Source organism: Varanus komodoensis, unplaced genomic scaffold (genome assembly GCF_004798865.1).
Source record: "Varanus komodoensis strain SLA01 unplaced genomic scaffold, ASM479886v1 scaffold3, whole genome shotgun sequence".
Classification (NCBI taxonomy): Eukaryota; Metazoa; Chordata; class Lepidosauria; order Squamata; family Varanidae; genus Varanus; species Varanus komodoensis.
In genome coordinates this window covers 63,132,122-63,144,079 of record NW_025335761.1, presented here as the reverse complement: position 1 = coordinate 63,144,079, position 11,958 = coordinate 63,132,122, and the positions used below count along the sequence as shown (strand labels likewise).

The 11,958-nt window shown below is 46.3% G+C and overlaps 1 protein-coding gene across 1 annotated transcript in view; it reads left to right on the top strand.

Moving 5' to 3' along the window:
* The first annotated feature begins 189 nt into the window (after positions 1 to 189).
* The window catches only part of SOCS4 (suppressor of cytokine signaling 4), an 18,611-nt gene continuing 6,842 nt past the window's right edge, over positions 190 to 11,958 (top strand). Inside the window, exon 1 of the mRNA XM_044436826.1 lies at positions 190 to 304. The gene's annotated coding sequence lies outside the window, so the exon portion shown is untranslated. The remainder of the gene's footprint in view (positions 305 to 11,958) is intronic.

Here is an 11,958-nt window from a genome sequence, read left to right as displayed (position 1 = left end):
GCCGGCCCCGCGCAGCCTCCGGCCGGGCGCATCTTCCCGGCGCCGGGCCCTGCCCGCGCGCCCGCCGCGCCCGAGACCCGCCTCGCCGCCTCCCGCCCGTCATCCCGGCCGCCTCGGCCCGGCCCGGCCCGGCCCATCTCATCTCCTCCCCCGCCCTTCCCTCCCTGCCTCCCGCCCCCTCCGCCCGCAGCCGCGCAGCCGATCCAGTCCGCCTTTGTGTCTGCCGGGAGCGGCCGTGCCAGGCGCCGGACTCGCACGGGGTGAGGCCCCCCGGCCGCCTCGGGAGCGCCCGGAGCCGCCGCGGGTGAGCCCTGCGCACGGACGGGGGGGCGGCCCCGTTCCCGTCGGAAGCCCTCGCCCGGCAGCCGGCTTCTCGGAGCTCTGGGGAGGGTGATGCTGAGGTTGGGGGGCCTCCGACGGGGGTGGTTTGTCCGCGTTTGGGGTGCTCTGGCAAGAAGCGGTTTGTTAATTAAGAGCTTGCGCGTTTCTGAGGCTGTGGCAGGCAAAGGGTTTCCGCATGCTTGCATCTTGAACGTTGGGGTTGGTGTTCCGCAAGCTTTGTTCAAGCAGCTCTTCTAATTTTGGTCTAGAGATGTATCCTACAAAATGCAAAGAGTTTGTGATCGAGTAATACTCGATTTCCTTGACGGTACAGTGGAAGGTTGTGAGTGCAGGTTTTAATAGGCAGCATCCTCCAGGGGTACGCCAATATTTTGCTGATGGCTTTAGTCTCGCATCTTCCCGATAAAAAGTGGCATTCCTTAAGGTTGACAAGCTTTTCTGCCCAACTTTAAAGGGTTGCCTTTCACTTTGGAGCATCCCAGCTCCAAAGCAAGCACTGGGCTGGTCTCATCTTTAAAACTTCTAATCTGCCTATCCTCCGTTAGGTGCACTTTGACTTCTAAAAAGTTAAAACAAAGGCTTCCCTCTCTCTCAGAAACATTTCCAAATGCTGCTTATGTGCACACTGTTTTAGCCTCATGACCTAAAAGCTCTATGGAAACATAGACCTAAAAAACTCTGTATGCATGACCATTTTACTGCCACTGTGTGCATTAGAAAATATTCCAGAAATCATTTGTTCATGCCTGGATTTTAAGGCATGTGTCTATTCAGAATAAAAACGGGAGAAATCACAGGGAGCAGCAAAGATTTTTCTCTTGCAGTCTTTTGCTTGCTTAGTTACTGCTGAGACCTAAGATGACAAAATAGATAGAATAGTTCCAGATGGGTTGTTTAGCCATGTTTACACTACAAAAGAAAATATGTCAGGTCTCATGTTTACTTACGTGGGATGTGAGTATGTTGTGTTTTGTTTTACTGGGGCAAGATATTTCAGGAGACACTGATATACTTTTTTAAAAATAAAAACAAGTCGGCTCCTTATTTTGCATCTAAGAATACAGCAGCCTTATTGCCCTGTTTATAGCTCTCATAGAATTAGTAACGTAGATTATTATGGTGTGATTTTACAACTAGATATCCTTCTCTTTAAGAAAGTGTTTTGAACAGAATCTTCTATTTAAACATTTGGGGGAATGTAAATAGATCTCTTCTTTTTTCTGTGGAATTGTGGTAAATGCCTATCAAGATTCTCAATCCTGGTTGAATTCCAGCACTGTAATGAAGATATTTCTGTGGACAGAAACAAATTTAAAGGGCTTGGGTGCATTCTGAGCGAGCATGCATGCTTCCTTTTTTTCCTTCTCATTTTTATTTGTTCCTGACTGAGGATATTGTTGTTGGTGTCTGAATTTACAAATAGCCATTGTGCTGGCACACATCTGCTTGCTGCATCGGCCTTTATTCTCATTCCTGTTGCTTTTGCTTTTTAGGATCCAATATCTGCGGGGAGGTGGGTGTGGGGGGATGGTGGAGGATAGGAGAACCTGGGGGAATGTTGTCCGTGGGGTTGCAAAGAGTTGGACATGGCTTTGTGACTGAACAGCAACAGAACTGTGAGTTTATAGACACAGTACTATGGATGGAGTTTGGATACCATTAAGGGCGACAGAGATCTAATCCATGTGACTCACTGCACGGAGAAGTTCACCCTGCAGAGGCCCCGTGAAATAAATGGAAGTTGCGCAAAAGTGATGAAATTGCCGAGCTCTGGTTCCGTGGGGGGAGGGTTGCCCCACATTAATTAGCTCAGCCTTTACCAGTCTGGGCCCTTCCCGATGTGCTGGTCTCCAGTGCCCAGCAACCCCCAGGCACCGCATGGGGAAGGCTGTCTTAGCATCTGCCGTTTGGATTTTCTGCTTGTGGAACAGAAAATCTTTTTGGCCAGCAGCTCAGCAGTTTCACTCTTCTTACACCTACAAACTGATGAGTGACCTAAGGCAACTCTGCATGACGAAATTGGAAGACTATCTTTGCAAGGGTTTCCATGGGTGGCTTCTCTTGCAAACATGAGAGAATGCCTCACATCCTTTCCCAGGTGTTCCCTGGAGCTCAGTTTCTTGCCTTTGAATCACAATGTAAGAAAAGCCTTGCTGGATCAGAGCCAAGGTCCATCCAGCCCAGCACCCCACTCACAGGGTGGCCCACGAGCTGCCCCCAGGATCCCTCCAGAGGATGCGTGCAAGGCCTCCCCCTGCCCTTCTCCTCAGCAGCTGGTGCACGCAGGCAGGCTGCCTCTGGTGAAGGAGGGAGCCCACGGCCAGCAAGGCTAGGAGCCACAGATACCTTCCTCCCTCATGAATCTGTTCAGTCCCTGCTTAAAGTCATCCAGATTAGTGGCCGTCACCACTTCCCGTGCCAGCAAATTTCACAGTTTAAGGAGGACTTCCTTTTATCTCCCCTAAACCTCCCACCAGTCAGCTTCATGGAATGACCCTGGCTTCCAGTGTTGTAGGAGGAGAAAAATGGCCCCCTCTTCACTTTCTCCACACTGTGCATTAGTTTAAACCCCGCTGTCATGTCTCCCGTTACTCCCCTTTTTCCTAAGCTGAACAGTCTTCGGTATCGTACTTGCCCCTCACAGCAGAGCTGTTCCAGCTCCCTGATCATTTTTGTTGCCCTTGTCTGCACTTTTCCCACTCAATAATGTCATTTTTCAGGTAAGGTGACCAGAAATGAACACAGTATTCCAAGTGCTGTCGTATCAAAGATTTATATAAGGAGAAATAAGATTTTGGCAGTTCTATTTTCTTTTCCTTTCCTAATTATGCCTAGCATGGAATTTGCCTTCTGCAAAGCAGCTGTGCCCTGGGCCGGTATTTGCATTGCGCTGTCCACCACTTCCCCAAGATCCTCCCTCGCCATCTCAGATCCCATCAACACGTGTGTGAAGTTGGGGAGTTTTGCACATTACTTCACACTTGCTTATGTTGAACTGCATGTGACATTTTGATGTCCAATCTCCGAGTTGTCGGGGATCCCCTGGAGCTTCTTACAACCTCTTTTGTTTTTAACCATCCTAAATAGTTTGGTATCATCAGCAAACTTGGTTACCGCGGTACTTTCTTCTAATTCCAAATCATTTACGAATAGGTTGAAAAGCATCGGTCCCGGTGCAGAATGCTGTGGCAAGAAGGTCAGCGACTTCATGCTTGAGTTCTTCGATGACTCTAGGACAGATACCATCTGGTCTGAGTGACTTGCTGACTTTCAGTTTGTCAGTAAGGTTGAGAATTTCATCTTTTGTTACTACTCTCTGCCCTAATTCCTCTAACTCCCTTCCAGAATGCATGAGCTCAGAGACGGGAATCTGCTCTTCATCCTCTGCTGCGAAGACTGACAGAATCCATTCAGCATCTCTGCAGTCTCCACATCCCCTTTCGTGCTCCTTTAATGCCATTATCATCCAGTGGCCCAGCTCCTTCCTTAGCCTCTTTCTTTCTTTGGATATATTTAAGCCATTGTTAGCCTTGGTATTGTTAGCAATGTGTCCCCCAAATTGTTCTTTGCTTCCCTGATTGCATCTTGCATCTCCCTTGTGCAAACTTGTGGCCCCGTCTGTTCTTTTTCCATTTGGGCAAGACTTCCATTTTTTGAAGCAAGTTTTCTTTTCCCTAACAGCTTCCTTAATTCCATGCATTAACCATGTTGGTGATTTCCTGGACTTTATCCTATCTTTTCTCAGTGGCATGCACATTATCTGTTCCTTTAGTGTTTTTGAGTACTCTCCAAGCATTTTATTTATTTATTTATTAAAACATTTCTATGCTGCCCCTTGCCAAAGCCTCGGGGCGGCTTACAACACAATAAAATACAATAAAATACAAAAATAACAATATAAAATTAAAATTAACAATATAAAATAAAAAATATAAAAGAAGTCGCCCTGGCCAGATTTTGAACCAATTTTGACTGATTCCTCTCTCCAAGCCTCTTTATCAGCTCCCTCAGTTCTGAGACATTGCCTCTTGTGAAGTCAAACACAGCTGTGTTCAGCCTCTTTGACAATCTTCCACCTAACTGCATATTAAATATGATACCAGTGTGGTCACTGGTGCCTAATGGCTGAACAACATTTACATCCTATGCTATGGCCTGGGCATCCCTGCCGAGGACAGAATCCAAGATGCCGCCCCCTCTGGTTGGTTCCATGGCTAACTGCTCTAGGGCATAGTCATGTGTCGCACTGAGAAATTTAACCCATCTCTCAGAACCTGGTCATACATGTCTCCTGTTGGTGCATCCCCCATCATTACAGTACCGCCTGCATTGGAGGCCCCCCGGATTCCATTCCCCGTCTCAAGATTGTTGTCCACAAAAGTGGGATTCAGTCGTGGTGTGCACAAAAGCTAGTCAGGCCCTCCAGGGGTGTGAGGTGGAAAAAGCTTTTATTCTGCAGAAGAAAGGTCTTTGTGCACAATGGAGGCAAAGTGGAACCGCAAGGAAAAAACGACTTCCCTTTCATCACATTTTACGGGAATGTTAACAGGTGCGGGCATAGGTCGCAGCACTGCCTCCTTCCCACACATCTCGGGGAAACTTGGTCTGCCTTTTAGATCACTCAGACGATTCTGGTCTGGGAGATGCAAGATACTCCCCTAAGTAAGTTAGTTTTGGAGCAAGGAATTTTCACCCACATTGCTTCTGTGGAGGCATCTTCACACTTGAGATTAAGTCTTACTGGATGCCGTGCCCTCATTAACATACAGGGCAACCCCTTCTCCGGTACACCCTTCCCTGTCTTTCCTGTACAGTTTATATCCCGAGATGGCCATATTCCTCTGCTCCACCAGGTTTCCATAATGCCCCCTATGCCAAGCTTCTTTATCAGCAGGTATTCCATTCACACGACTCACTTGCCCGTTTATCCTATCCTTAGTCATGTGAATAAGGGCCCCTAAAGCTCTTTTACTGACATGTTTAGCTCATCGTTATTAGTCTCCAAACTTGAAAAATACCATATTAATGCATTCTTCCCCAGTTCTGTTGGAGAGTTGTTGGTCTGCTCATTTTTCTTTGCTCTGTAGTTCTTGTGTAAGATTTATTATATTTAACCACATTCAAATCTCTGCAGAGCTGAGATGACCATGAAAAGTAATTATCATAGATGGGTGTACTTTAGTGAGTACTTGCCTGAAAATACAACCAGCTTTGAAATTTATATGTATTAAAGGCGGGAAGCCTTTGGCATAGGGATATGAGAGTTCCTCTGATTTATACAAGTGAAGCTGGTCTTTAATTTGTATTAGTCAAAATTACTGCCAGGCAGAAACTTTTAAGCACAACATTGCAGACTCTTTTCCCAACATTCTGGCCTATTGCTTGCAGTAACTTGTCATCCATGGCGGCCTCATGGGGAGGGTTGGCTTCCCTCCTATCACCACCCTTCCCCTGCCAATACCATTAAGAAGAAGAAAGTCTTTGCTGAGCTACTGGTGGGTTCTCCACAGAGGTCAAGTCGCAACTTCACTACTCCTGGTCTGGCATCTTCATCCACATGTGCAAACCCCCATATGTCCCCAGAGTGGAGAGACTCAGAGTCTCTCTGGCACCCAGTGCCAAGAAAGGGCTCAGCACAGGCTCGGGCTGGAGCCGGCCAAGCCTGGCAGGCCCTCCTCCTGTTCCCGCTGAGGCTGTTGTTCTCTGTGATGTTGAGGCCCCCAACAGCCTCTGCACACACAGCTGCTTTTGAGCTTTGCCTATTCTGTTAGTCTTGTTGCTGTGTGCCATGGAGTCATCTTTGAGTTTTGGTGACCCCGTGAATGAAAGCCCTCCAAAATGCCCTGACCAGGATAGCTCCCTTCAGCTCTCTCAAGTGCAAGGCTGGGGCTTCCTTGGAGGAATCCATCCATCTCACACTTGGTCTCCCCTTTCCTGCCCTGCCTTTGGCTTTCCCTGACATGACGCTCTTCTCCAGGGAGTCTGGCCTTCCCATGATGTGCCCCGAGTAGGGCAGCCTCCCTTTGGCTTCTACGGAAAGCTCTAGCTTGGCTGGATCCTGGACTTTCTGTGTGTTGGTCTTTCTGTCTGTCCAGAACGTTCACAAGCCCTCCTCCAGCACCATGTTTTGAACACATCAGTTTTCTTCCTGTCCAGCTTTTACTCCCTTACATCATGATTGGGAATCCAAGAGTGGACAGTCTTAGCCTCGGTCTCCAGTGAAATGTTCCTACTCTTGTTGATCGTTTCTGGTTCCTTCATTACTGCCCTTCCAACGGTCAGGCATCTTTGAATTTCTCGGCTTCCATCTCCCTTTGAATAGAGCACTGAACCAGGGTATGTAAAATCTTTCACAACTGAAATTTCAAAAGCAAAGGTCTCTAATTCTTCTGCAGACATGATTTTTGTTAACATTCAGCCACAGTCCTGCTCTTGTACCTTCTTCTTCCACTTTTATCAGGAGTCATTTCAAGGCGTTGCTGCTTTCTGTTAGTTAACTCACCTGGGATAATTTGCTGAGCCGGGTCAGCCTGTCAGGGGTGGCCTAGCCAGCGTGTGTTGGTGTTCGGAGCAACAGCCGCGCCAGCCATTGTTGAGTTTTCTTGATAGCATCATCCGTCTTATTCCTGGTACTTTGGTGTTTAATCTTTGAAGGGGTGTGTGTGTGTGTGTGTGTGTGTGTGTGTGTGTGTGAGGGCATGGATGTTGGGAGGGGTTATATGTAGCGTGGTGTTAACCGCCGATGTGGTACAGTGGTTAAGAGTGCGGGACTGGGGCTCGGGGTTCTAGTTGCTGCTCTGCCATGTAGACAGCTGGCTGACTTGGGACTAGTCACCAACTCACCCCGGTCTACCTCGCAGGGTTGTTGCTGTGGGATGACACTGAGAGCAGGAGAATACTGGTGTAAGCCTCGTTGAGTTCATCAGAAAAAAAGCAGGGAATAAATCCAAGAAATAAGTAAAAATAAATATGTATGGCCTACCATTTTTATGTAAACTCTGGGGTTTCTGTGTGTGTGTGTCTGTGCGTATCTAGGGAAGAGGATGAATGAGAGAGATGTCCATCAGGGTCTGAAATGGTGGTGTTTCTGCCCTTGCAGTGGCTTCCTGCTGCCCCCCCCCCCACAAGGGACAGGACCACCCTCCTCCTGGTTACCTGCAAAGAGTTGGGCGCTGGATGCCCACAGAGTCTTCCATACCTGTTCCTGCGCGATCCAGGACTGACCTCGTGTGAGAAAACATAATCTGGAATTTTGTACCTCGCTGCTTTCCAGCAGGAAAAGGCGTAATTTCTGAATTCTTCCAGAACCCAGTCCTGTTTTTCCCTGTCGCTCTGGGAGCATCACATCTTATTGTAATTATTCTCCTGGCTGCATGGATTCTTCCCTCCTATTCATCATCCTGAAAGAGCTTGATTCTCTGGAAGGTCCAAAGGAATATTTTTGTGTGGCCGTGCAATTCCCCAACCCTTGCACGCTTTGTGCCTCCAGGACATGCAGTGCCAACTGTGGGGGCTTCCCGGACTGCACCGTATCCAGGGACACCCCTCCCCACTTCACTTCTCATGACCCCCTGGTTTTGCCACTGGTGACCTGCCCTCCACCCACCCACCCACCCTGCCAGTCAGCAGCCTCCTGACCCCTGATGCTTCACAGACCAGATTTCTTCTGCTGCCGATTTGTATATTTGTGATTTGACTGGAGCAAAATTCATAACCTGTGTCATGATGGAGTTGTGACCAAAAGAAGAGGGTTTTGATACCTTGCTTCTTAGACTAAATTAGCCTGGGATAGCAAATATAATTTGCTTGTCGCCTCCAAGCAGGCAGTTGCAGAGTAGGCATTGATCCCATAATGCATTCCAGGGAGTGGGATTTCTCTCCTCTGGACAATGGAGGCTTCCAGATTGCCTGGTCTTAACTATTAGCCACCTAGGACACCATCCTATGTATTTTCAGACAGGAAAAACCCCTGCAACTCCTCGCAGGGCCCTAGATGGGGAATTCCTTCCTTGGAATTCCCCTCATAGTCTTAAAGGAAGAATTAGAAAAAGAAAATAGAATTCCTTGGTCTTAGAGGAGGAGCGTTGGCTGGACCTTTTACCTCTGTCCAGATATCAGGGCCCAGAATAACTGATTTCACCCTGCACTGAGCTTCTGTGTTCCTGATTTGGTGTGGGGAAGGATCCGGCCCTGATTTCCGGCAGAATTTATCCAATAACAGAGGCCAGTGAGTCACAGGTGTCGCGCAGCTTGCAAAGGAAGCATGTGCTCCTTGAGATGCGGGTTCAGCAATATTGCAGCCAGCAGAAAAAGCAGCCGTTTCCAGGAACAGCACTCCGACCCACACACACACCCCGCCCCAGTTTTTCATGCTTTGGTGACTTTGGTGACCTGGGGCAGAATCATATGGCCCAAAAGGAACTCTTCCTTTCATTTTCTCCATGTGGGAGAGAGCTGCATGTTTAAGTGTTCTGTCAAATCCAAAGGGCTTTTAAAGATGCTTTCAGTGTGCCACCAATATGTACAGGGAAAACGTGAGCCTCTGCCTATGTCACGTCTGCTTGGTTTTTGTACAAAATAAACCCTACAGTGCATTTGATCATAACTTGGCGTAGCTAATGGCTCACTCAAATACAACCCTCTGGGTGAAAATATATTTGCTGTCTATGCTACCTTTGATTTTTATCTCTATGGCTTGCATTAGTGGACATAAAGCTAGACACATTTATTTTGTTAAAATATCCTTGGGGTATGAAAATGTAGTTAAAGCTGGTCGGGTAACGGTGTGGTACTGGATAAAAAGAAGACCAAGCGAAGGCTTGGCATTCAGCAAGAGTGCTGTTGGCACGAATCCAGTTTATGTGAATACTTCTCTAACCCATGATCAGGAATTTTCTGTCATCAAACAGTGTTATTAAAGATTACTGACAACCTTGTACTTTTGGTATTTTGTACTTCCTTAAGACTACTCCATATTGTGGGGTTGTTTTCTGTTGTCGTATAAGATTAGTTTCCTCTAGCCTCAAAATTGGTGCTGGCTAAATGTAACTTTTCATAAATAGTCCCTTTCTCTGGTTTGTTCACTGACTGAGACGGGAAAAAAGAATCGGCATATATACCCTCAAGGAAGAGAGCAGAGGGTCTTTTGGTAGCAGTGTTACAGCGGGTAAACATAAATTACAAGAATAGATTAATTAAATGGAAAGAAGAACCAAGAGCTTTGTTCTTTATCATCTCAATCAGTTTAATAAGGGAGAAATAGAAAGTGGGCTCGCTGAAGAAGAAATGTACAATTTAGATGCTAAATCATTGCCCAGAAGTTTGGATGGAAAGGAAGTTTTGGTGGAGCCTGCCTCCTGATTAAAAGTATAAGTATTTTTTTCCTGTTTATCTGGGGAAAAACAAATCTGTGATTTCCATTCTACCCAAGTAAGATAATGTCTTCTGAAAAACAATATTCTTTGTTGGAGTAGGAGTTTTTACTGCTTTTGATACGGTCTACTGTATTTCAGAACATCATAGTAGAAAACAAGGTGCTTTCTTAAGCAAATGTTTAGCAGCAATGGCCTGGGACTTCTAGCATATTCAGGAAAATATTAACCACTGCAGCAGGCTTAGGTATTGTCTGCTACCTAAGGCAGCAGTCCCCAGTCTTTTTGGACCTGTGGGCATATATGGGAATTTGAGAAACTGCTGGGAATGTCACCAAAAAATGCCTCATTTGTGGATTACTGCTTGGGCATCCACCTGTCACAATTATGGATCATAGGGTTCCTCTTCAGCAAAAACTTGTTTCAGGTGCATCGGACGCTGTACTAGCTCTGTCATAAGGGACTGCTTAACTTGTCTAATTGCTGGTGGCACAGTTCAGCAAATGTTCCTTTTAAATGTTTTGGACATATCCAGCACTTGCTTCTCTTGAGAGCAGGGTATTAAACAGGTAAATTTTATACTGGAACAGAATTTAATATTTAGTGATGTATACCTTCTTTTAAATCATTTAAATGGAATTTAAGAAATGGTCAGAGTAGATGGATTTTCCATGCCATTTGGACAGATAGAAACTGATATTACAACATTTGAAGGATAAACCCTCATCTCCTCTAATGCAAAGGAGCGAAGACCTGATAGTGCTTCCAAGACTGAACAGGTGGGATGTAGGTACCACCTTCAAATAATTTGGATAGTTGGTCCACTTTTGTTGATACCTATGTATCATTGCTAGGAAGCATACAATGTACATTTCGTATATATTCATTGATATATACAAATCCATGGACAAGGTTTTAAAAATTGGGAAGATTTTGTTTTAATGGCAGGAGCCCATTGTGGACTCCTTTCCAGGAGATATTGGAAGTGCTTTGGGAAGCCCTGATGTAGAAGGTGAACATAATCCAAAGGGATTTCTGGAGTGATTTCTCTTTGATTCTCCATCTCCAGTAGCCACTCACCTGATTCTGAACTACGGCAGTCCTTGAAGAAGCTGACAGGCAATTTCCTATAGGCAAAGACTGTCCTTAACATAGAATTATTCCAATCTGCTTAAAAAGTTACGTATCAACCCTAGAATTTAGTCCGTTGTCCAGTACTCTGTACTCTGTACTGAAAAGAGTTGGACTTAATTCTGAATAAACATATATAGAATTGCACTGTTTGCATTGTGCCCTGATGAGGCTCTTTTACCATCAAGGCACAATTCATATATTCAACTCATATATGACCACTGCCATCTGGCCACTGTTTTCTGAACTACTTAAAATTCTTGAAAACCTTTAGCAGGATGCCGCATGCAGATATCAAAAGATAATTAGGATAATTATAAGGATATAGGATAAGATAATTGAGCTCCCATAATAGGAATGAGCAGGGCAGCTTAATGCTGGTTTCACTCCCTTGCAGAGAGTCATTCTTGGAACATATCCCTCTGTGCTTCTCTGGCTGATTATACATGAAGTTCCACCCTGTTCCACCTACCGCATAATATGTTTATAAACCACTGGGCACAATAATTTGGTGTGCCATCATGAATCCAGTGCACATGGCAGCCTGCTCCATTCATTTTTTGGAAGGCAAGCACTGTAGAAATAAACCAGCGGTGATGAAATCAGCCGCTTCCATGCTGAACAAGTATGTGGAAGCCATGATTCAGTCCATAAACAAGATGGAGCGATCTCAGCTAATCCAGGAGTCAGTTTCTCTCTGATGATTAACAGCATTTCCTGTTTGGTGAACCAGCTTCATAGACCTGTTGGGCTTCTGGATCTTGGGTCCCCTGTTAAGGTGCAAAAGGAAACATAGAAACTAAGCAAGTCAGAAGGGGCCTCCTGGTCCATCTAGTCTGACCCCCGGCTCCAGCCACCTCTGCTCATGCAGTGCCCACCATGCATGTCCAACCTATCCTTGAGCACCCTCCCCAGTGGGGCCTCAACCACCTCCTGTGGAAGCCCATTCCACACCCTCAGGGTCTTAACCGTCAGAAAGTACTTCCTGGCATCCAAATTGAACCTTGGTTCCCTGAGCTTGGCTCTGTTGAAGCACATCCTGCCTTCCTCTGCAGGGAGGAACAGGTCTCTCCCCACCTCCGTGTGACACCCCCTCACATACCTGCATGTCGCC